Source organism: Leptonychotes weddellii, chromosome 3 (genome assembly GCF_054177405.1).
Source record: "Leptonychotes weddellii isolate Sample4059 chromosome 3, ASM5417740v2, whole genome shotgun sequence".
NCBI lineage: Eukaryota > Metazoa > Chordata > Mammalia > Carnivora > Phocidae > Leptonychotes > Leptonychotes weddellii.
In genome coordinates, this window is record NC_138371.1 from 153,505,407 (window position 1) to 153,530,483 (window position 25,077).

At 33.1% G+C, this 25,077-nt stretch overlaps 1 pseudogene; it reads right to left on the bottom strand.

Moving 5' to 3' along the window:
* LOC145720786 (large ribosomal subunit protein P1 pseudogene) overlaps window positions 1-19,786 on the bottom strand; it is a 26,401-nt pseudogene extending 6,615 nt beyond the window's left edge.
* Window positions 19,787-25,077: the final 5,291 nt, after the last annotated feature.

Below are 25,077 nucleotides of genomic sequence, written 5' to 3' on the forward strand. Positions count from 1 at the left end.
AAAAAAAAAAACCTTTAGGTGGCAGTGATAAGTAAAACCACTCTAAATTTCTGTATGTTTCCAAAATCATTTGCAAGAAAACTTTGAACACAAATATTGAATCATATTATCAGATCTGGTAGAGATGGTTGTTTCTGTATTTCCTTCCAGTTTTATTAAGATAGCAAACTTTTTAAAGCCTTACTCTTCAATGAAATTTACTTATAGTTTTTATGTCATTTAAATTTATTGGATATATTTTGAAGTTATTAATGCTATGCATTCCTCTTGCATAGCGAAACTCTATTATGTGAGGCATCATCATTCTACTCCTATTCAAGAAGCTCTGGCCACCTCTTTGTTTATGATTTTGTTTTCCATTTAGGTTTTATTTAAGTCACAACGATCATAAATACAACATAGACCCTTATAGATCTTGATGCCATCTTTTATAGAATTTAACTTCGGTTTAGTAGCTATTTTGAGTTAATGAATATTTGATAAAATCTGAAAGGAATGTTGAATTTTCTAACAAGACATCTATATATCTCCCTCATTAACATCTGAGGTGTAGGTAACTACCTAATATCACAGGACGTGAATATGTTTATATTTGAAACTGGCTATTTCAGGTAAAAATTTACACTCTGTAAAATCAATATTTATTTACTGAATGACCTCAAAGATACAAAAAAGGGTTATTTCATTTACTGAAAACAGTTAATATCATCTTATATTACTAATATATTTAGAATGTGAAACTTTCACAGTGCTAACACATTTGATGTCTAAGAAACTGTCTTGAAATAGCATACCGTTTATAGTCAGTTATAAAAGATTAATGTTTAAACACAGAATCAAAATATCAAAAATGATTCTCAAATTATTGCAAATTATTTTTTTATATTCTTTTTTTAGGTTTATGCATTTACTTAGTTTGAGCAAATTAAATTGGTACAAATCCAATTGGTACAAATATAAAAAGGTATTTTCAAATATAAATATTCATTTTTAATTTTATATACAACAAATTCAAATCAATATCTACAGAGAATTATAGTAACTAAGGATATAAACCATAAAAAAGGTTTAGTAAAACACTTTATTAGTAAATGTTATTTTTTATGTTTATATATAATGTTTTATTGTGTATATGTGTATGTATGTACTTTGTTCACACGTTGCTTTAAATTCAGGTCTTAATCTAAAGCAAAATGCTATTGCATAACCTGTGAAATAATATAATACCCAGTGCAAAATACTATTTTAATGTCAAATTGTAAAATATTTCATGTGTGAAATATGTGCATATATTCATGATCACGTAAGTTGAATATTAACAATATTTGGTTAGGAGCTTCCTGTCTCTTTTTCTCCCTTCAAAACACAAATATAATGAATATACCCACAAAAGTACTTTCATGGTATTATTTATGGAAAGCAAGTCAGCGAAAAAAGAAGTGTGGTAGAGATTACCTAAATATTTATTCTCTCAAATGATGACGGCATTACTCAGCATAAGGAAGAATTTGGATAAAAAGTTGTAACAATTTAAAGATGGAAAGCTTTTTGTGCAACAAAAACTCCCAAATTAAAGACCCATGTTTTTATTTTTGATAGTAAAATAAAAATTTTTACTTCTACATAGTTTGTTTCTTTCATTATAGATGTAGTCCTACTAAACATATTTGCCCTCCATATATTATTTAGTCTACTTTTTTCTGTGATTCTTTTTTTTTTTAAAGATTTTATTTATTTATTTGACAGAGAGAGACATAGTGAGAGCAGGAACACAAGCAGGGGGAGTAGGAGAGGGAGAAGCAGGCTTCCCGCAGAGCAGGGAGCCCGATATGGGACCTGATCCCAGGACCCTGGGATCATGACCTGAGCCGAAGCAGACGCTTAATGACTGAGCCACCCAGGCGCCCTTTTCTGTGATTCTTTAACTACAAAACACTACCAGCAAACTCTTACTCCTTACATCATTATCCCATGCCTATTTGGCTAATACCAATGTAATATTTGTATTAAAAAGCATTTTGATCTTAAAAAGTTATTCTCTATTACTGGGGTACCTATACATGATTTTTATGTTTTAAAGATATATAGAGAAATTATAAGGATATATATATCCTTAACTTGAAAAAATAAATATGTTGAGGATTACAGATGGATTTTTCTGCTATGCCAAAAAATTTAAATGTGTTTTTAATGCTCAAAGATTAACGACTCCAAAATAACAAAACCTAAATAGTTGTAATCATTTTCTCAGGAATAAAATTTATTTCTAATTTACCTTTATGGCTCTTTTCATGTGAATTTTTTTTATATATTGAACACTCTAGCTTTAATTAATTTCTTTGTTATAAATTAATTTTTCAATGGCAAAGCTATTATCTACTATACTTAATAGATGATTCTATTTTCATGATTAGTTTACGCTATTTGTAGACACTAAAATTTTACTAAGATATTGAAAATTGCAGCATACAAACCATATTGTTTTTACTGTCTCTAAAAGTTATTATAATATACAGAAGGAAAAATGAAAAGCCAAACAATCACTTCAAAATCCATATGGTGACAAAATGATTGTTATAAAAACTTCAAATATAAACCTAGCAGTATAATAATCTATATTACCTTCTTGGAAAATTTGATTTGGGTAATTCTTTAGTAGCTTTTTAACTTCCTGCATTAAGATATCCATGAACCAGCACTTCAATTTCTACATACTCTGATTATATTTCTATAATATACACAAAAGAGGCATAAGTATAACATATTGTTCTCTGTTTCTTAATCATCCTCTTACTTCAAATTCAGCTTACATTGAGTCAAATATTTATATGACATTCACACATCTTTTACCATTTTATCTTTACAAGAAATTGTGTGGTTTACAAATCTTTTCTCACCTTACAGATAAGTAAATTGGGGAATAGAGAATATAAGTAACTTTGTAAAATTCACATAGTTGATAATTCCCAGACATGTTTACTTTTATTTATACTTCTGTAAGAGCTAATGATAATGGTATCTGAAATAAATTATTGCCTAATATCTGAACCAAGTCCCTGAAAAATGTTACCTGTGTTTCTTGCTAAAATTATTTTGCAAGTTATGGATGGGATGGAATGATGTCTAGGGAAGGATTCAAAATATCTTATGGTGGAGGGAAGTGGGTGGCATATAGAAAAAACAAGATTGGCCATGGATGATACTCATTGAAGCTGAGTAGTGGGCAAATTAGGGTTTATTATATTCTAATTCCTGTTTTTGTATATGCTTGAATTTTTTTCATTAAAAATTTTAAAAAATGTATTGTAAGTACTTCATCCAACAACAGCAGAATGCACATTCTTCTCAAACTCACATGGAACATTCACCAAGATAGACCACATTCTGGGCCATAAAACACACTTTAAAATTTTTAAAATAATAGAAATCATAATATCTTAGGGGTGCCTGGGTGGCTCAGTCGTTAAGCATCTGCCTTCAGCTCAGGTCATGATCCCAGGGTCCTGGGATCGAGCCCCGCATCGGGCTCCCTACTCGGCGGGAGGTCTACTTCTCCCTCTCCCACTCCCCCTGCTTGTGTTCCCTCTCTCACTGTCTCTTTCTGTCAAATAAAAAATCTTAAAAAAAAAAAGAAATCATAATATCTTTCATACCGCAATGGAATTAAACTAGAAATCAATATCAGAAAGATAACTCAAAAGTCCCAATAAACACGGGGATTAAACAATATACATCTAACACATGGGTGAAAGAAAACACCTCAAGAGAAATGAAAAACATTTGGAACTAAATGAAAATGAAAACACACGTATTAAAATATGTAAGATGCGGCAAAAGCAGTGTTCAGAGGGTATTTATAGCATTGGGTATTTAAATTATAAAGAAAAAAGATTTAAAATCATGATTTAAGTTTCCATATTAGAAAATTTGAGAGAAAAGAGAAAATTAAACCCAAACAAAGCACAATAAAAGAAATAATAAGACTTAGAGCAGAAATCAATTAAATCACACACAGGAAATCAATAGAGAAAATCAACAAAACCAAAAACTGATTTTTTTTCACAAGATCAATAAAATCAAAAAGCTTCTATCTAGCCAGTCTAAGAAAAAAAGAGGAAAGATACAAATTACTAATATTAGAAGTGAAAGATGGTACATCACTGCAGATCCACGACCATTAAAAGGATAAAAAAAATAATTCTATAAAAAACCCTATGCTGGACACATTTGATAACCTAGGTAAATGGACCAGTTCCTTGAAAGATACAAACTACTAAGAGTTACACAAGAAGAAACAGATTTATATTTACTATATTTACTAAAGAAATTGATTCAATAATTAAGAACCTACACAAACAGAAAGCATCACGTTTAGGTGTGTTCACTGATGAATTCCACCAAACACAGAAGGAAAAATTATACCAATTCTCTACAGTTTCTTTCAGAAGATAAAACTACTCTTACCATATGACCCACCAATCATTCTCCCTGGTTTTAGCCTGAAGAAGTTGAAAATTTATGTCCACAGAAAAACCTTCACACAGAGGTGTAAAACAACTTTATTCATAATTGCCAAAACTTGGAAGCAACCAGGATGTCCAACAGTAGGTAAATGGATAAACTTTGGTATATCCAGACATAGAAATGAAAGGGCATGAAGGAACCTTAACTACCTATTATAAGTAAAAGAAGCCAATCTGAACAAGTACATACTATATCATTTCAAATATATGACAGTCTGGAGAAGGTAAAACTATAGAGACAGTGAAAAGATCAGTAGTTGATAGAAATGGGGAGAGAGGATGGATGAATAGGTGGAGCACAGATGATTTTTAGGGTGGTGAAAATATTTTGTTTGATACCATAATAATGGATATATATCATTATGCATTTGTCCAAACCTATAGAATGTATAACATCAAGAGTGAATCCGAAGGTATACTATGGACTTTGATATGTCAATGTTGATTAATGAATTATAACAAATGTACCCTCTGGTGAGAGATGTTGATAATGAGTGAGGCCATGCATTTGTGGAGGTAGGGGGTTTATGAAAAATCTCTGTATTTTCCTCTCAATTTTGTTCTGAACCTAAAATTGCTGTAAAAATTAAGCCCTTCTAAAAAAATGAGAAAAAATGTGTTGTAGGAAATATCTGTGGGAAGAAATAACATTGTAAACCTAGACTGAACGCCACACATACCTAATAAATCTAAACCAAATTTAAAAAAATATGGAGTGAAATAATAAAATAAAAGCCCTAAACTCCTTCTTCTTCTTTTTTTTTTTTTTCTGTCCTGGTAAAACACTTTGGGTAGACAAGTAGAAATGACAGTAATATGCTATCAGGGTCATGGATGGAGTTAAGTGAGGAAAAAAAAAAATGTGACAACACAAGAAAAATATACCAATGAAGTTATATTTGAAATTATTACTAAAAAGAAAAGACAGGATATAATACATATGATGGTATTATTTTATGAACAATTTATTTTGTTATATTTATATCATAGTTTTTTGATAATGTGTAGTTTTTAAAATAACTATTGAACACTAATCCTGTTAATAAATTGTTTAAAATTTATAAATTAGAAGTTTCCTAATGACTCTTGCTCATTTACATAATATACTGAATTGTTTTCTATATCTTGTACCAGGAATTAGTTTGCCTGTGTTGAAAATTCACCTCTGCCATTTATTAGCTGTTTAATATTAGACATATTACTTAATCTTTGTATCCTTCAAAACCTTTACCATAAGTGAGGATAACATAGTATTTATTTTATAGGGTTATTTTGAAGAGTCATGGAATTAATAATATTAAGCTATTAAGTATGTAAAACAGAGCCTGATATATACACAAATTAAATGTTAACTATGATGATGAAGATGATGATGATGGGGTGATATAAGAATCAGTCATGGTTTGAGCTTTGATTTTATTTTAATATTCACAATAGAATAAATCCTTACTTAACCAGCATTGAGCACAGATAGTTAATGAAGTATCTAAAGTCACCTGGCCTTATCAGAACCTCATGGCATTTTCCTTCATCCTGCAAAGTCATATTCTTAAAGGTCTACCCAGGAGGGAAAGGGGCTTCTGCACACATTCTTCACTCAGAACCATTTTGATGAGGATTCCATGAAGTTTCCACTATTTCAATGCTATACTAATTGACAAGACATGAGGAGAGAAACAACTAGAGGTTGTGTACTTGTTTCTATTTTAGAAATCACATCATCTTCTCTATAGAAAAAAATGACTCTTCTTGTTTCTTAATATTTATGCTTCAGTAAGAAAACAACTGCAAGGAATAACATTCAGTTTTTATATTTTGGACTTCACTCATGCCATAATCTCTAAGTATGGGAGCCTATCTCCAGGGATTAATTCTCTTCCCATATATGTATGCTCTGACAAAATGAGATTCTCTCAGCTTTCCAGTTACTCAGTCTCTTCAGATGAGCTGAAGATGAGTTTCATTTCATCTTACCATAAATTACTCTCAAGAGTGAATGATACATACATAAATGAGGTTCCTATATAATAGCTCAATGGACTGATAACATATGGCTATTGCAGAGACCTGATTTTTACGTACAGAGTATATTTGACACTTGGTCATTCAGTACCAAAATGAAAATTTCCCACTAGCTAGTCTTTTGATCTAAGACTATATTTCTATCATAGAATCCAATATAACACAATGTTTGTTGTTTTCCTTTTTCCACTTTTGGATTTTTTGTTTGTTTTTGGGTGGGCTCAAATCATTATCTATTATCTGGGTTTCCCTATGTAGGAAATGAGGATAATTAAGTCAGCTGTTCAAACAATGAACACAAAATATTGTCAATCTCTGTTCAATCAATAGCATGTTCAGTTTTCATATATCTTTATTTCTGTAGCCACTGAATGAGTTTCTGAATACATAAATCACTTATGCTTATGGATTTTCTTCTGGATGTTAGAGGTATATAAATATAATGAATCACATTATTATAAGTTAGAATAATAAAATGTTGCTTATGCTAAACTATGCAACAAATTATCATGGTACTTATTTGGCACTGTTAACACTTCATTAGAGTTCCAATGAAAAGAAGATAACTAATTCAATTTTGATATTTAACACTGTAATATGGGAATGAGGTCATAATGTTCATTATGAAAACAGCCATTTTTTCCTTGGTTTTATGTCTTAAATATCTCTATATGCCTTAAAATTCAGTTTTCATCTTTCTCAACAGGATTGATTCTGATACTTTAGACAAAGCTAAACATTTCCCATTGTGTTTCCTTTGTTGTTTTCTCAATTTCACTTTTTAAATAATTGGGAATCTGCTAAATGCCTTGGATTGCATCTCAAATGCATTCTTCACTGGTTCAACAAACAATCCCTTTTAAAATAAAAATGGAAACAATGTAATTAGAACTTTAAATCAATCACACATGAAGCTGTTTTCCTTCCTACCTTCTATTGATGGTTTTCATCAGTGCCACTTATATGCTGTAGAAAATAACACCCCACTTACGTTGAGATGACTTTTTCAGTAATGTCAAGTATTTAGAACAGTTAAAAACATGACAGCAATAAACTCATTCCACTCAATCATGTGCAAAAAATTATACAATTTCCTTAAAGAAGTTCTTCAGGCTGCCACTTAGAGCCTGTGCATGTTAATTTTAGACATCATTTTGATGAGATTATTTAGTTGCTATTTGATTTGGTAGCATTAGTGAATGCTACATAGTAAAGTAAAAGTCTCTGTCTCAGTGTTTGTGTGGGGGGGTAGTTGTGAGTGTGTCAAAGGTTCGGAGATATATTAAAATACTGGTAAGGGTAGAAGAAATTACAAGTAAATACAGCTAGCACAAAAACCCTAAACATGACACATATCTTGAGAGAGTAGTAGAAAGTAAGATAAGAGCAGTAATGAGGGACCAAGTCATGTAAGGGTTTGCAGGCCACTGTAAGAATCAATAGGACTTAACTGGAGTGTGTTGAGGCTGAGAAGTGACATGATCTGACTTAAATGCTAAAAAGATCATTCCAGTTTCTGTGACAACAGGCTGCAGTGGGTATGGGGAAAAGTTAAGAAATCAGAAAGCAGACATTAAAGCAAGCCAGATGATACATGATATTCTTCTGGACCAAAGTGGTATTGGTGAGGGTGATATAAAGAGGTAGAAACAGATAATCTTGAAGTTAGAGCCAGCTGATGTAGGTAATAAAGGTCCTAAATCATTACATAAAAGTTAAATTATATTTAGTACATGTTATTTAAAAGGCAAGAACATGTATAATCAATTTTGGAAAAATTTCCATTAAAATGGTTAAACCAAGGTTACATTAAATGTTTAATTTTTAAAGGGTAGGTTTCTATTCTGGGAAAAATCACTTACATAGGTTAGCATATAATCTGACAATCTGGGGAAAAAGGATTTTTAAATAATAAAACAATATTCCTACTAATGAGCTTCTGGAACACAGCTACTGTGGTGGTTAAATTTTATGTATCAACCTCACTGGATCACAGGGTACCCAGATATTTGGCTAAACATTATTTCTGAGTGTGTCCATGAGGGTGTTTCTGGGTGAAATTAGCATTTGAATTAGTAGATTCAGTAAAACAGCTTATGCTCCACAATATGGGTGGACATCATGCAATCTGCTAAGGACCTGAATAGAACAAAAAGGCAGAGGCAGGAAGAATTTGGCCTTTTCTGCCTGATTGCTTGAGTTGGGACATCGATCTCCTGCCTTCATTGCTTCCAGTTCTCAGGCCTTTGGACTCAGACTGAATTACACCACCAGCTTTCTTGGGTATTTGGTTTACAGATGGCAATCAGGGGACTTTTCAGCCTCCATAATTGTGTGAGCCAATTCCTTATAATAAATCTTTTCACATCCTATTGATGGAGATATATAGACATATATATATATGTCTATATATCTCCAATTGATTCTATTTTTCTAGAGAGCTCTAACTAATACAGTTCATTAAATCCTAATAGTAGAATTTCATAAAAACTGCACTGATGTGGAATAACCACAAGAGGAATGTCTGGAAAATTCTTAAAAGCTACCTGGAAGCAGGAGTATAAATTATAGACAGGGAGATTATTGGCTACATAGTGAAAAGGGAAATGTAACACCAGACTGAAGAGAGACATAGTTGGAGGTTAATGCAATAATCCACGTGGGGAATAATGAAGGCATAAATTAACTCAGTATCCCTAGTACTGGTGGTAACCAAATTTTGGCTATAGGATCTAATCAGGGTTTTTCAATGCTATTGTTGAGACTATTTGCTATTATAAAAATATATAATGTAGGGGCGCCTGGGTGGCTCCATTGGTTAAGCGACTGCCTTCGGCTCAGGTCATGATCCTGGAGTCCCGGGATCGAGTCCCGCATCGGGATGCCTGCTCAGCGGGGAGTCTGCTTCTCCCTCTCCCGCTCCCCCTTCTTGTGCTCTTTCTCTCTCTCACATAAATAAATAAATAAATAAATAAATAAATAAATAAATAAATAAATAAATAAATAATGTAGATTATTCTGCTACATATATTTTGAGAAGCTGAGTGATATATTTTATAGTATTAATATTTGAAAGTTGTAAAATTCATAATGAATATAAAAGCATGAGGCTATCAGATATCTGAAAGGTCAAAGCACCAAAAATTTAGTAGTAAATGATCATTTTGGGTCCTAACACCATGTTGGGTCCTGTGGGAGAACATATAAATGTGAAATGTTGCGTTCAGCATAGAGAATCCAGAAATATATATGTAAAGTGGACTAAAATGAAGTTACATATAAACACAATGAAAAACTATGATGATAAAGATTCAATCTGACAGGAAGATTCTGGGAAATCATTTCTATGGTTTCAAAGATGACATTTGTGCCAAAACTACCAAATATACACCTGCATCCAATCCTGCTTCTACACCTTGCTTTCCATTGCCAGTTCATACTAGGGTTATACCAAACTCCATTATATCAAATTCTAATACTCTAGGATGAGTTCATTAGTTTCTCCCTGAAGGTGCTTTTTTGTTTATTATTTCTGGTGAAATTCTATGCTTGCTCTCATCACTTTTCTCACAATATTTAGAAATATTAAAGTTACTCTTCATTCATTTTTTCCCATTTCCCATATCCACTAACCTGCTAAATTCTGTCTGTTCTCTTACTACTACATTTTGCAAAATTCTCTGCCTTTCTCTTCTAACGTTTCCTCTTGTTAATATCTTGGTTCAGGTTTTCATCATTTGCTTTATCTGTTGTAAAATCTATCCAATTGATCTCCAGGTTTCTGGATTCTAATCTTTTTAATCTGTTCTTCACATTGCCACCTGAATTATCTTCATAAAAACAGGTAAAATTCTGTCACTTTCCTTCTCAAAAACTTTGTGATGCCTCATTTTCTACAAAACACAGTTCAAATTCTTTAACATAGCTTTCAAAGATCTCAATTACTTGACTCTAAATTACCTTTCCATTTTCATCATTTAAAACCAAACTATCTTTCCCTTTTTACGACCTCATCATTTGCATCATTTCTTTCAGAAACTCATGAGTTAATCATACCAGTCTACTCACTACTCTTCAGTTATGCCCTTCAAATACACACATACACAAATTACCCACCCATTCTGCCTCTTTTTCATCTTGGACAGATATGACCTCAAACTTATTTATTTTAATAACAAAATACCAAGCAAAATTTGTCTTTGATTGACTTAAATTAAAAAAGAATGAAACTGGGCGCCTGGGTGGCTCAGTCATTAAGCGTCTGCCTTCGGCTCAGGTCATGATCCCAGGGTCCTGGGATCGAGTTCCTCATTGGGCTCCCTGCTTGGCGGGAAGGCTGCTTCTCCCTCTCCCACTTTCCCTGCTTGTGTTCCCTCTCTCGCTGTCTCTCTCTGTTAAAAAAATCAATAAAATCTTAAAAAAAAAAAGACATGGTCTATTTAAAAAAAAAAAAAAAGAATGAAATCATGGGTGTCAGAATTTTATGAGGCTGATGTACCTACTGCCCTAAGAGGCAGGTGGATTTCAGAAGTTTTATTTATTTATTTTTAATATTTTATTTATTTATTTGACAGAGAGAGAGAAAGAGGGAGAGCACCAGCAAAGGGAGTGGCAGGCAGAGGGAGAGGGAGAAGCAGGCTCTCTGGTCAGCAGGGAGTCATGTGAGGCTTGATCTCAGGACCCTGGGATCATGACCTGAACCGAAGGCAGATCTCACAACCCTGACCTCATGACCTGAGCTGAAATCAAGAGTCAGATGCTCAACTGACTGAGCCACCCAAGTGACCCATGATTTCAGAACTTTTAAAACAAGAGTTTACATCAGCAATCCTGGAGATTCATGTCTGTGGCCTTGCCCAATAAGAATTTTTTTAATTAAAATTTTTATTCAAATAAAGCACCCCATATAGAAAAGTGCACAAATCATAACTATGGAGCTTGATGAATTTGCCTTTGTAAACACAACCATGTAAACAAGAATCAGATAAAGAAACAGAACACTGACAGCAACCAGAAGCCCCTTTCCCCCTCCAAGACCACAGTGCACCAGAGAACCTCTAACCTAACTTCTGCCACATACATATGTTCACATATGTTTTGCTTTCTCTATTTTTTCTTAGGTAAAAATAGAATTGTATAGCATTGCTCCTTTGTGACTGTTTTATTTGCTCAATATTTTACTTATGAAACTCACCTATGTTGTTACATGTAATTAAAGTTCACCCTTACTACTATGTATTCATTCATTAAATATTCATTGACTGAATATGCCATAGCATAATTATGCATTACAATATTGAGGAATATTTCTGGGTTTTTTTTTTTCAATATTTGGCTATTTTTAATAGCTCTGTGAAAGTCTCATACCTATATTTAGTCGACTTCGGAACACATTTCTATTTGGTAATATTAGGTACCAAATTGCTGGGTAAAGGTGTTAGTATATACAGTTTTGGTAGAGTCCGCTACACAGTTTGCCAAAGTGCTTATATGATAGTCCCGCCTTATTCGTAGGGGACACTCCAACACCCCCAGTGGATGCCTGAAACCATGGATAGTACCAAACCCTGTATATACTATGTTTTCTTTCCTATACATACCTATGATAAAGTTTAATTTATAAATTAGGCACAGTAAGAAATTAACAACAGGAACTATAATAAAATAAAATAAATTATAATATATTAATTTATGTGAATGTGGTTTCTCTCTGTCTGAAAATATCTTATTGTACTGTTCTCACCCTTCTTGTGATGAGGAAATAATAAAATGCTTACCTGGTGAGATAAAATGAGATGAATGATGTAGGCATTTTGACTGGTATTGACTTTCTGGTGATATGTTAGGAGGATTATCTGCTTCCTCATCTTACCTGGCCACAGGCAACTGAAATTGTGGAAAGTAAAACTACAGATGAGGGTGCGGGTTGGGGGAAGAGGGGCTCCTGTACCAATTTATTCCCCTACAAACAGCCTATGAGAGTTTGAGTTGCTCCATATACCTACCAGTATTTAACATTTTTGTCTTTCTTATGCATTCCATTGTGTATACAGCAGTATCAATTTTAGGGTTTTAATTTTAGGTTTTTATTTCCCCTGATGACTAAGAAAGTTGAGCACACTTTCTAATACTTATTGGCCATTTAGATTATCTTCTGTTGTTTGAAGTGCTTAAATTTTTTCCCCATTTTTCTCTTATCTTGGGTGAATTCTTCCTTATTTATTCAGAAGAGGTCTTTATATTTGTGAAATCTTTGTCAGATTTATGTGCTGCAAATTTCTTCTCCTACGATATGGATTGCCCTTTCACTTTCGTACTGGTAACTTTTGAGGACAAGGTGTTCTTACCACTAATGTAGTGATATTTATAATTTTTACTTTGATTACTGACTTTGTATCACTTTAAAAAATATCTGCCTGCTCCAAAAATTATAAAGATATTCTTATCTGCTACTTTCTGGAAACTTCATTATATTACTTTTCATATGCAGATCTATAATCCATCTGAAATAGTTTTTTGTCTGCAGAGTAAGAGATCAAAACTCACACTTAAAAAATGGATAACTAATTGACAGCCTCATTGAAAATACATCATTTTTCCACTGTACTGCAGTATCAACTTTTTCATAAATTACTTTGTTGCAAATTTGTGATTTTTTTTAGCGAGGTAACACACCATGTTACCTTAGTTTCACATGTACAACATAGTGATTCCACTGGTTTATACATTATGCTCTGTTCACTACAAGTGTACCCGTCTGTCTCCAAACAATATCATTGTATTATAGTATCACTGACCATATTCTTTATGCTGTGTCTTTTATTCCCATTACTTATTCATTTCATAACTGGAAGCCTGTATCTCCTACTCCCCTTCACCCATTTTGCCCAACCCTTAACGCTTCTCCCCTCTGGCAACCATCAGTTTGTTTTCTATATTTATATCTGATTCTGCTTTTTGTTTATTTAATCTTTTGTTGTTGTTTGTTTGTCTTAGATGCCACTTATAAGTGAAATTGTATGGTATTTGTCTTTTTTAGTCTGACTTATTTCACTTAGCATAATACTCTCTCGGTCCATCCATGTTGTCTCAATGGCACAATCTCATCCTTTTTATGGCTGCATAAGATACCATTGTGTATATAGCCCATTTTTCTTATCCATTCATCTATTGATGGACACTTAGGTTTTTTCCATATCTTGGCTATTGTAAATAATGTTGCAATAAACATTAGGGTGCACATATCTTTTCACATTAATGTTTTGTTTTCTTTAATACCCAATGGTAGAACGATTGGATCATGCATTTCTATTTTACTTTTTTGAGGAACCTCCATACTGTTTTCCACAGTGACTGTGCCAATTTACATTTCCACCAACAGTGCACAGGGGTTCCTTTTTCTCCACATTCTCACCAACACTTGTTGTTTCTTGTCTTTTTGATTTTAGCCATTATCCAACAGGTGTAAGGTGATACTGCATTGTGGTTTTGATTTCCATTTCCCTGATGATTAGTGGTATTGAGCACCTTTTTCTGTGTCTGTTGATCATCTTCATGTCTTCTTTGGAAAAATTCTATTCAGGTCCTCTGCCCATTTTTTAAATTGTATTATTTGTTTTTTGGGTGTTGAGTTGTATAAGTTCTTTATATATTTTGGTTATTATCTAATATATCATTTGCAAGTATATTTCCCATTCAGTAGGTTGTCTTTTCGTTTTGTTGATTTCCTTTGCTGTGCAAAAGCTTATTATTTTTTTGTTTCCCTTGCCTTAGAAGACATATCTAGAAAAATGTTGTTATGACCAATGTTAGAGAAATTACTACCTGTGTTCTCTTCTAGGATTTTTGTGGTTTCAGGTCTCACATTAGGTCTTTAATCCATTTTGAGTTTGTTTTTGTGTATGGTGTAAGAAAGTGGTCTAGTTTCATTATTTTACATAAAACTGTCCAATTTTTCCAGCACCTTTATTGAAGAGACTGTCTTTCCCGCATGGTATATTCTTGACTCCTTTGGCATAGATTAATTGACCATATAATCACGGGTTTATTTCTGGGTTCTCTATTCTGTTGAATGTTTTTGAGCTCTGTATTCTGTTCCAATGATGTTGAAGAATCAAAAGCCAATTAGATTTTGGGAATCATGATACATGTATTAAAAAGTACTAGGCAAATAATTAGAATTAACTGGTGACTATTTCTTTGGTGAACCATTTATTTTATCTAACAGATAGATTTTTTTCTAGTTATTCATTGAATATGCTTCGTTAATATCTAAACATTCATCTTGCTCCTTCTGTCATATAAATCCACCCTAACTAAATTATCTCTCTTTACTCACTAATATATCTTATTCTAGTTTGCTCAGTAGTCTTTTCCAACATGCTACTGCTCAGTCCTAATTGTCTGTGTCTATTCTCAAGTAATTCCCCAAATCAAATTCTGATCTCACTCTTTCTATATACCTAGCTCTACCAACTCAAGTTCATTATTATCTTCAAAACTGATTTAAAGTTTTTTTTGTCTTAGGAAGAGTTTTGCAGATAATCACATCTGTAAGCTTCTTAATTGTTAAATGATGAATTGTTTATATATCATTCTATTATATGGAGCACAAAATGCATATGCTCAATCTCCTCTCCAGTTTTCATTTAGAATGTTTCTCTAATATACAATTCCTGTTCTATTCCTTTTTGCTGTATAAATCTTACCTATGTAAACTATCTCTTTAATTTTTTTCTAGTTTTATTGTGATTTAATTGACATATAACATTGTGTAAGTTTAAAGTATAATGTAGTGATTTTGTATGTGTATATGTTGCAAAATAATTATCAAAATAAGGTTAGTTGACACATCCATCACCTCATATATTTACATTTTGTATATGTAGAATTTTTAAAATCTATTTTTCAGGAACTTCCAAATATATAATATGGTACTTCCAAATATATAATATGGTATCATTAAACAGTCATTATGCTATATATTACAGCCCCAGAACTTATTAATTTTATCAGTGGAAGTTTATATCCTTTGACTATCTTCATCTATTTTCCCTACTCCCCACCTCCTTCTCATGGCAACCACCAGTCTGCTCTCCGTTCCTGTGTGATTTTTTTTTATTACACATAAAAAGTGAAATCATATAGTATTTGTCTTTTTCTGACGTTTCACATAGCATAATGCCCTCAGGTTTCATCTATACTACTGCCAACGGCAGGATTTCCTTCTTTTCTATGGCTAAGATTTCTGTGTGTGTGTGTGTGTGTGTGGATACACACACCACACTTTCTTCATCTGTTCATCCACTGATGGACCCTTAGCTTGTTTCCATGTCTTGGCTATTGTAAATAATGCTACAATGATTACAGGGGTGCATATTTCTCTTCTAGGTAGTGATTTCATTTCCTCCGGATATACACCCAGAAGTGAGATTGCTGGATCATATTGTAGTTCTATTTTAAATTGTTCAAGACATTTCTTACTGTTTTGTGTAGTGTCTATACCAATTTGCATTCCCACCAAGAGTGTACAAAGGTTCCCTTCCCCCCACATTTTCCTCATCATTTGTTATCTTTCATCTTTTTGATAATAGCCATCTTAATCATCATAAGGATTTGCATTTCCACGATTATTAGTGATGTTGTACATCTCTTCCTGTCTCTGCTGGCCATTTGATAATCTTCTTTGGAAAAATGCATATTCAGGTCCTTTGCCCATTTTTACTTAGATTATTTTTAATTACTTTTTTTTTTTGCTATTGAGTCATATGAGTTCCTTATATATTTTAGGTATTAATCCTCATCAGATACGTGGTTTGCAAATATTTTCTCCTATTCTGTAGGTTACCTTTTCATTTTTTTATTGTCTCTTTTGCTTTGTAGAAAATTTCTAATTTGATGTAGTCCCTCTTGTTTATTTTTGCTTTTGTTGCTTGTGCTTTTGGTGTCATATCTGTATAATCATTGCTAAGATCAATGTCAAGGAGAATTTTCCTTATGCTTTCTTTTAGGAGTTTTATAGTTTTATTTCTTACATTTAAGTCTTAAATCCAGTTTGAGTTAATTTTTATGAGTGAAAACCACCTCTTTTATTTATTAGCAGTGAGACATTGTATCTTGAGCTTTTAAAAAGAGAGACATCTTTAAAAAATTCTCTATTTACTTTGGTTGCTTTTTTTTAATTAAAGAAAAGATTTACAATGTTATAATACAGTGGACTTGTAAAAAGCACGTCATTAACTTAATTTCACTGAGGATCTTAAAACAAACACCAGTATATAATAAATAGTCACATACATTTAGACTTTTTGGCCATCATTTTCTACATTATATTGAAAACTGTCCTTGATTTTTCTTCCTCCATTTTTCATCTTAACTTGCAGTTAATGACACTACACTTTTCAGAGACTAAATTAGATCAATTAAATATAGAAGATATAACTGAACCAAAACATTCTAATAGCAAAAATTCCCCAAACTGAATTCCCAAGGAGGACTCTGGACTTCCAAATGAGCCAAAGAAAAGTCTGTAAGGTATAAAAAGAAATTTTCTTTATGGATTATTCAGTTTAACATTTAAAAATGAGAGCATGGGGGCGCCTAGGTGGCTCAGTCATTAAGCGTCTGCCTTCGGCTTAGGTCATGATCCCAGGGTCCTGGGATCGAGTCCCACATCAGGCTCCCTGCTCTGCAGGAAGCCTGCTTCTCCCTCTCCCACTCCCCCTGCTTGTGTCCCTGCTCTCGCTCTCTCTTTCTCTGTGTCAAATAAATAAATAAAATCTTTAAAAAAAATTAAAAATAAATAAATAAAATAAATAAATGAAAATAAGAGCATGCACAAGACTGCATAAGCAGTGGGGGAGGAGTAATGAGGGAGGGAGAGAAGCAGACTGTCAGCTGAGCATGGAGCCAGATTTGGGGCTTGATCTCATGACCCTGAGATCATGACCTGAGCTGAAAGCAAGAGGCAGACACTTAACTGACTGAGCCACCCAGGCACCTCTGGAAACTTTTTATTTTGATAAGTCCCAATATTTTATTTGTGCTTTTGTTCCCCTTGCCTCAGGAGACCTATCTAGAAATAAGTTGCTATGGCTGATGTCAAAAAGGTTACTGCCTGCCTTCTCCTGTAGGATTTTTACGGTTTCATGTCTCACATTTTGATCTTTAGTCCATTTTGGATTTATTTTTACAAATGGTCCAGCAACTGCACTACTAGATATTTACCCAAAGGATACAAAAATATTAATTCAAAGGAATACATGGACCCTGATGTTTATGGAAGCATTATCTATAATAGCAAAATTACGGAAACAGCCCAAGTGCCCATTGATGAATGAATGAATAAAGAAGATGTGGTATATATACACAATGGAATATTACTCAGCCATAAAAAAAGAATGAAATCTTGTCATTTGCAACAGCATCAATGGAACTAGAGAGTATTGTGCTAAGTGAAATAAGTCAGTCAAGACAGATACCATATGATTTCACTAGTATGTAGAATTTAAGAAACAAAATAAACAAGCATAGGGAAAAAAAGAGAGAGGCAAACCAAGAAACAAAACTCTTAACTATAGAGAACAAACTGATGGCTACCAGACGGTAGGTACGTGATGGGTTAAATAGGTGATGGGGATTAAAGAATGCACTTGTTGTGATGAGTACTGGGTGTTGTATGGAAATGTTGAATCATTATACTATATACCTGAAAGTAATATTACACTGTATGTTAACTAGAATTTAAATAAAAACTTTAAAAAATTAAAAAATAAAAATGAGAAATAGGATTTTTTTGCCTCTTTAGATTTTTGCCAAGGAACATCATCCATGTTATAAATCTATTTTATAGATTGCAGTCACTTTTCTATGATACCTACTGTCTACCATCAAACTATTTGTCACCAAACAGTGACAATTTAAGATATTTTAAAAGTATTCTATTGAAAGAATTTGCCTTTGGATATAAAACAACATGCATCTACTTCATTTCATATCAAATTCTTCTAATTAGCTCAGTATTCAGAGACAAACCGCAATCCTACTCACATCCTTCACTCACACCCTAGATGCTCTTTTTATGGGCAGCCAAATTTAAAATAAGTTTTCAGTATCTCTTTGAATCTAATTTAAAGCAGCTATCACAAGGGTAATTAGTTTTAACAATTTCTTTATTTCTTATTGATAAAATTTACTCCTATAATCTTAGAACATTTGGTGATTCATTTTCAATGAATTTTATCTACATAAAGTGTGGAAGTAAAGCTATGCAAATACAAAATTAGTACATAAAAAGAAGAGTTGTTTGTTCTAATTTGTTCAAATTAAAAATACGAAACTTCCTTTTTCATTTCCAACAAGAGCTTGGAAATGATCATTTCCATCCTTATAAGGAAACATCTGAACAAACTGAAAATTAATGACTTTTCTTAGACCCATCAGGGAATTGAGATTTCAGGGCTAACCACCACCCTCAAATCTGGAAAGGCATGAGAATAAAGAAAATCACAATCAAGATCTGCTTACTTAAAGCAAAAACTGCTGGATTCGATACTGTTAGAAACTCTTATATGATAATTGTGGCAAATTGCTAGAGGTTGATTGTGGACAAATGTGAGATTCAGAAAGTCCTGGAGGCCTTAATCTTAGTGGGGCCCAAAATTTTTGTACATATTACCTCTGGGAAAAAAAGCCACCATGTTCTCATGGTGAAGAACCAAGAAAAAACCCATTCCTGGATCTGGAAGGAGAAAGAGAAAGTAGCCATTCTGAAATATGTTCAAATCCTTCTCCTGAGGGAAAAACAAAAACAAAAACAAACACAGTCTCATCCTACCTAGGGAGAGAGACATGTAGTCAACTCCCGGGCCCTCTAGCTTTCCTGTCATACTTAATGATGAGAAAAAGAACACTAAGAAACATTGTAAAGTTTATAGCCAAGGGTCATAGGTCCACTAAAATACTGAGAATTAATCATAACATTATAGAATGCATCTTTCCCCCTCCCACACACACATCTATCACCATTATCAACAGGACTCCAGTCTAACTAATAGTACATTATACCTAAGTAATCTGTAAGGCATAGAATCTATTGTCTCCAATAGAACACTAGAGTAATTTGAAGCATCTGGCATCTGCAGTCATAGCAAACTTTACGAACAGCTCAACTTTTAGCCAGGTTAAAATAAAATCTCAGACTAAAATTCTTTTACCTCAGTTCCTACTACCTGATACATCATGTTCGAATTTCATCAAAAATTATAAGTCATATTAAAAGGCAAGAGAAACACAAACTGAAGAGACAAAGTAAGCATCAGAACTAGACTCAGATATGACATAGATTTTGAAATTAGCAAATAAGGAATTTAAAATAACTGCATCAAGTCTTTAATGGAAAAATAGACAATATGCAAGAATAGATGGGAAATATAAGCAGAGAAATGGAAACAAAACTCAAAAGGAAATGGTAGAAATAAAAAACTATTAGAAAAGTAAATAATTGGGGTGACTGGGTGGCTAAATCTGTTAAGCGTCTGCCTTCAGCTCAGGTCATGATCCCAGGATCCTAGGATGGAGCCCAGCATCAGGCTCCCTGCTCAGCGGGAAGCCTGCTTCTCTCTCTCCCACTCCCTCTGCTTGTGTTACCTCTCTTGTTGTGTCTCTCTCTGTCAAATAAATAAATAAAATCTTTAAAAAAAGTAAATAATGCCTTTAATGGGCTTATCAGCAGACTGATATAACCAATGACAGAATCAGTGAGCTTGAAGATATGTCAATAGAAACTTATAAAACTGAAATATAAAAAGAAAAATAACGAAAGAAAAAAAAAACATCCAAGATCCATGAGACAATTAAAAAATCATAGCATATCCATAATTGGAAAACAGGAAGAGAAGAAAAAGAGAACTGAACAACAGAAACATTTGAAATAACCATGTCTGAGAATTTTTGAAAATTAATAACACACACCAAAACACAGATCCAGAAAATTTAGAGAATGCTAAGTATTTCATTACACCAAGGCCTAGCCTATTTAGACTGCAAAACACAAACAGAATCGCGAAAGAAATCAGACAAATTAAGAATGTGTTATTTATTGAGGCATATGAGATAAATTTTGACAGGTATTGGCGCTTGGGTGGCTCAGTCAGTTAAGCATCCAACTCTTGATTTAGGCTCAGGTAATGATCTCAGGGTTGTGAGATCAAGCCCCCCATCAGACTCCCCAATGGGCATGGAGCCTGATTAAGATTCTCTCTCTCCGTTTCCCTCTGCCCTTCCCTTCCCCCCTCTAAAAAAACTTTTTTTGACAAGTAAAGATTAAACTAGAGGGAAATTATAGAAAAATTCCACCTAAAATATTAAATATCTATTATAAATTTTAGCATTTTTATATCCAAATTATGATCTTTTACAATCTAGTTTGAGATACATGGATACACATTTTAGTAAGAATGCTAACCGTACTTCTGGAGTACCACAGTTGCAAGGGGCTTATTTGAGTGACTGCTATGATATGAGAAAGATCATCAAAGTTTTAACCCACAGTTAGATGTCCAAATTCTACCATTGTGAAAGGTTTCATTGAGTTCTTGCCTCTAAGTAAATCATAATAGAAAGGTGATCAGCCCTTAGCTGCAGGGGAAAGCCACTGAATTATTGTGGTCATAGAAAATAGGGTCCACTCAGCTCTTACAAGCCATTCTCAAAGAAATTCATATTTGTCCTTTCCAAGAGCAGTGCAGACAAGGATTAAAAGCTTGTCACATGAGAAAAGAATATCTCGAAAGTGAAATCAATGGTCAGTATCCACAAAAGTCCTAGACAAGCTTTCCATTATACTGGAACATTCATCACCAATTCTATACTGTGGGTATATAAATGCATGAAACCAGTAGTTATATATTTAATCAAATGTAAAAGTACACTATGTCTAAATTTAGTGAAATGTTATTAAGAATACCAGACATAAAATTTTAAATGTATTATTTTAAAATTAAAAAGCTTTATACTTTGATCAATCAAAGACCTTGTACTTCTCAGGAATACTAGTAACTATTTTGCTTTGTTTTGTGTTAATTAAAAGAAACAATCAGAAAGGTAGGAATTATTTGCTGAGAAAAGTCAAAGACCTAAGTTCTTTTTTAAAGGCTTACTGTCTGAAGCTTTCCTACAAAAGAGAAAAAAAAAAAAAACAGAAAAGCTTCAGATCTTACTTTCAAGGAGTCTTAATACGTTAATTATAGTCATTAACGATGATATAACTTAGAATCTCACACTTTGTCAAAGCTGAAAGCTAGTGAAGCAAAGATCTATCATTTACTGATTTGGCCTTAAAACATTCTAGATTTAAAAATAATAACATGTTATAGACAATTGTAAAAATGTCTTTATTATAGATAGCTAATAAATTCTTTTTTTCTTTTCAAACTAAAAACAAGTGACATTTTTTTAGCCTTAAAATACGATGCATGCCTTTTTTGTTGGCTTTTAAGAGATTTCAATACAGTAAAAGATTTAATTATAAAATTTTTACAGAAGACTTACAACTGATATCAATTATGGCTTCAATTTGTGAAGCCTCTTAACCTTAGCAGCAAATACTGTCAAGATTCTCTCAATCCTGTTTCCTTTCTCTTCCTTCTCCTCCTCCTCTTCCCTCCTCCCCTCTTCCTTTTTCTCCTCCTCCTCCTCCTCCATCTTCTTCTTTGATCACTTTCTCATTAGCCTGTAGTTATTTAGATTCAGGCTAAAGCAAAGTAAACAAAAGTGATAAATGCCATCTCCATGGTTGGCCATTAAATACTCTGCATGAGAATCCACATTTTCTTCCTTCACTTAACCTGCCAGATCCAGTGGAAGATTCTGAAGAGGATCCTAGTGGATGTTGGAGCTGTAACATGGAAAAGGCCAAGGTCTTTTGAGTCATTGCTTAGAGGAGAACTCTCCAGAGAGACATCTGGCTGCAGTGGACATTTGCTGAATGAAAAATTAACTTTTGTTATATTATGCCAATGAGGGTTTGGGATTGTGTCATTAGCTACCTCTAATTAAACTGATAAAACCATTGTAATACATTTTCTGATCAATTATTTAATTGATGTGGTACTGTCAGAATGACATAGTCTTTATTCTGCCACTGGCCATGCAGTCATGTGCAAGTCACATAATTTTGGGTTTTAGTTTCATTATTTAGAGAAATTGGGATAACAAAGCTTTATATGGCCAAAGGAGACTGGATCAGTTTAGCTCCTCAGAAGCCTGTTCTACTAGTTCTAAGATCTGAGATTCTAAATTTTGTTGTTTATATTGACAGTTTTTAAAAAAGATCGTTTTAAAGTCCACTATAAGCTCGACACATTGTGAGAGTTAGAACTGCATGTTTTTTCTATTAGAGTACTGAACCATGAAATAAATTAATATAAAATGAAAAAGTAGAAAACATTAAAATGTTTAATGTTACCATAGAACATTAACTTCAACGTGATTTTATTTATTTATTTTATTTTTTAAGATTTTATTTATTTATTTGAGAGAGAGAATGAGATAGAGAGAGCATGAGATGGGGGAGGGTCAGAGGGAGAAGCAGACTCCCTGCCGAGCAGGGAGCCCAATGTGGGACTCGATCCCGGGACTCCAGGATCATGACCTGAGCCGAAGGCAGTTGCTTAACCAACTGAGCCACCCAGGCGCCTAACTTCAACATGATTTTAAAGATTATAATGTTCCTTGTGAGTATAACAATAAGAGAAGACACAGATGTGAAAGTTTCATGTGAGTTATGACTGGTGGAATGGATGGGTGCCTGCTGGTTGTGGGCAGAGAAAGGGAAGTCACATTAGCAAAGCAATGCTCTGAGCATAGCACATTCAGATTTCAGGAGTCAATTGTTTTCTAATAATTTCTGTTGTTTTCCTACATGGGATGAGAGCTAAATTATAAAAAAAATTTTATTCTTCTTAATTTTAACAGATAAAAAGTCAAAATAGGTTTTGACAATTATTTTAGTTCTATATTTTTGTATATCAGCTTGTACAGCTAAACTGTCTTCTTTTTCAGGCATTGGCAGACCAAGTCCTTAATCCCTCTGCCACCTGTTTTTGTATGGCCTGCAAGCTGAGAATGACTTTTACATTTTAAAATGATTGGAAAAAAACAAAAAGAGAAAAATATGACACATGAAACTCATCTGAAAATCAAATGTCAGTATCCAATAAATGAAGTTTTATTGGAAACAACCACACTCCTTTGTTTTTGAATTTTTGTGGTGGCTTTCATGCCACAACAGAATTGAGTAGTTGCTACAGAGATCATATGGCCTGCAATGCCAAAAGAATTTACTATCTGGCCTTTTGCAGAACGATTTTGGCAATTCTTGCTTTATTTTGTTCCTGTAAGACTCACTGTATTAATTTTTAAAATATGATAGATAATATAAAAAGTTATCTGCAATGACAACCATAGATAACAGCAAACTTTAAGAAACAGTGTTATTCACTTTCTGTGTAGTCTCTTGGAAAGAACTTAATCTTTGAAATAAGTTAGACTTCAGTTTAAACCTGGATCCCTCATTTACTATCTTCTTAATTTTATACAAGCCAGTTAACTTGTGTGAATTCCTTTTCCTCTACTAAAATATTGTAATTCCTCACAAAGTTGTTGTAAGGAATAATATATGTGTATGTACATGCATTATACATATATATAACATGTATAACAATAATATTTATGTATAATGTCACTGTTAATATTTTTATTATTTGGCCATAAAAGAATAAAAATGCATTTTAATCTGAAATTTAAAACATTATCTTTGGTTTTATTTAACCTGCTACTTTTTTTTTTTTTAAAGATTTTATTTATTTATTTGACAGAGAGAGGTAGAGGCACAGCGAGAGAGGGAACACAAGCAAGGGGAGTAGGAAAGAGAGAAGCAGGCTTCCCACCGAGCAGGGAGCCCGATGCGGGGCTCGATCCCAGGACCCTGGGATCATGACCGGAGCTGAAGGCAGTTGCTTAACCAACTGAGCCACCCAGGCGCCCCGATCTGCTACTTTTAATATGGAGAGGCTTTGTGTAATTTAGATAGATTTTTTTCCTTAGCATGGATTAAAATCAGAATATTGTACATAATTTTCTTAAGAAGATAGTTCTATAATACATATCCAATATAGTTGCTAGGAAAGGTATTCTATTCCTAGATTATTTTGGAAGCACATACAAGATTTCTCTGGATTATATTTGGCAGAATTGACTTCAGGAAATCAAGCTAAGGATCTGTTTTTGCAGTATTACTTGTCATTAGCATTATATCATGCTGGTGAGATTTACATTGAATGTTCTATGTGTTTGTAATATGAAATTGTGCAGTTTTTATCTTAGTTTTTCACAATAACTTAACCACATTTCAGTTGTATGAATTTTTTATCCATTCATATTATTTCATAGAAATACATTAAGTACGGTTTATATATAGCTATACATAACTATACATAATCATTGCACTTAAGATAGTACATAATTAGTCGAT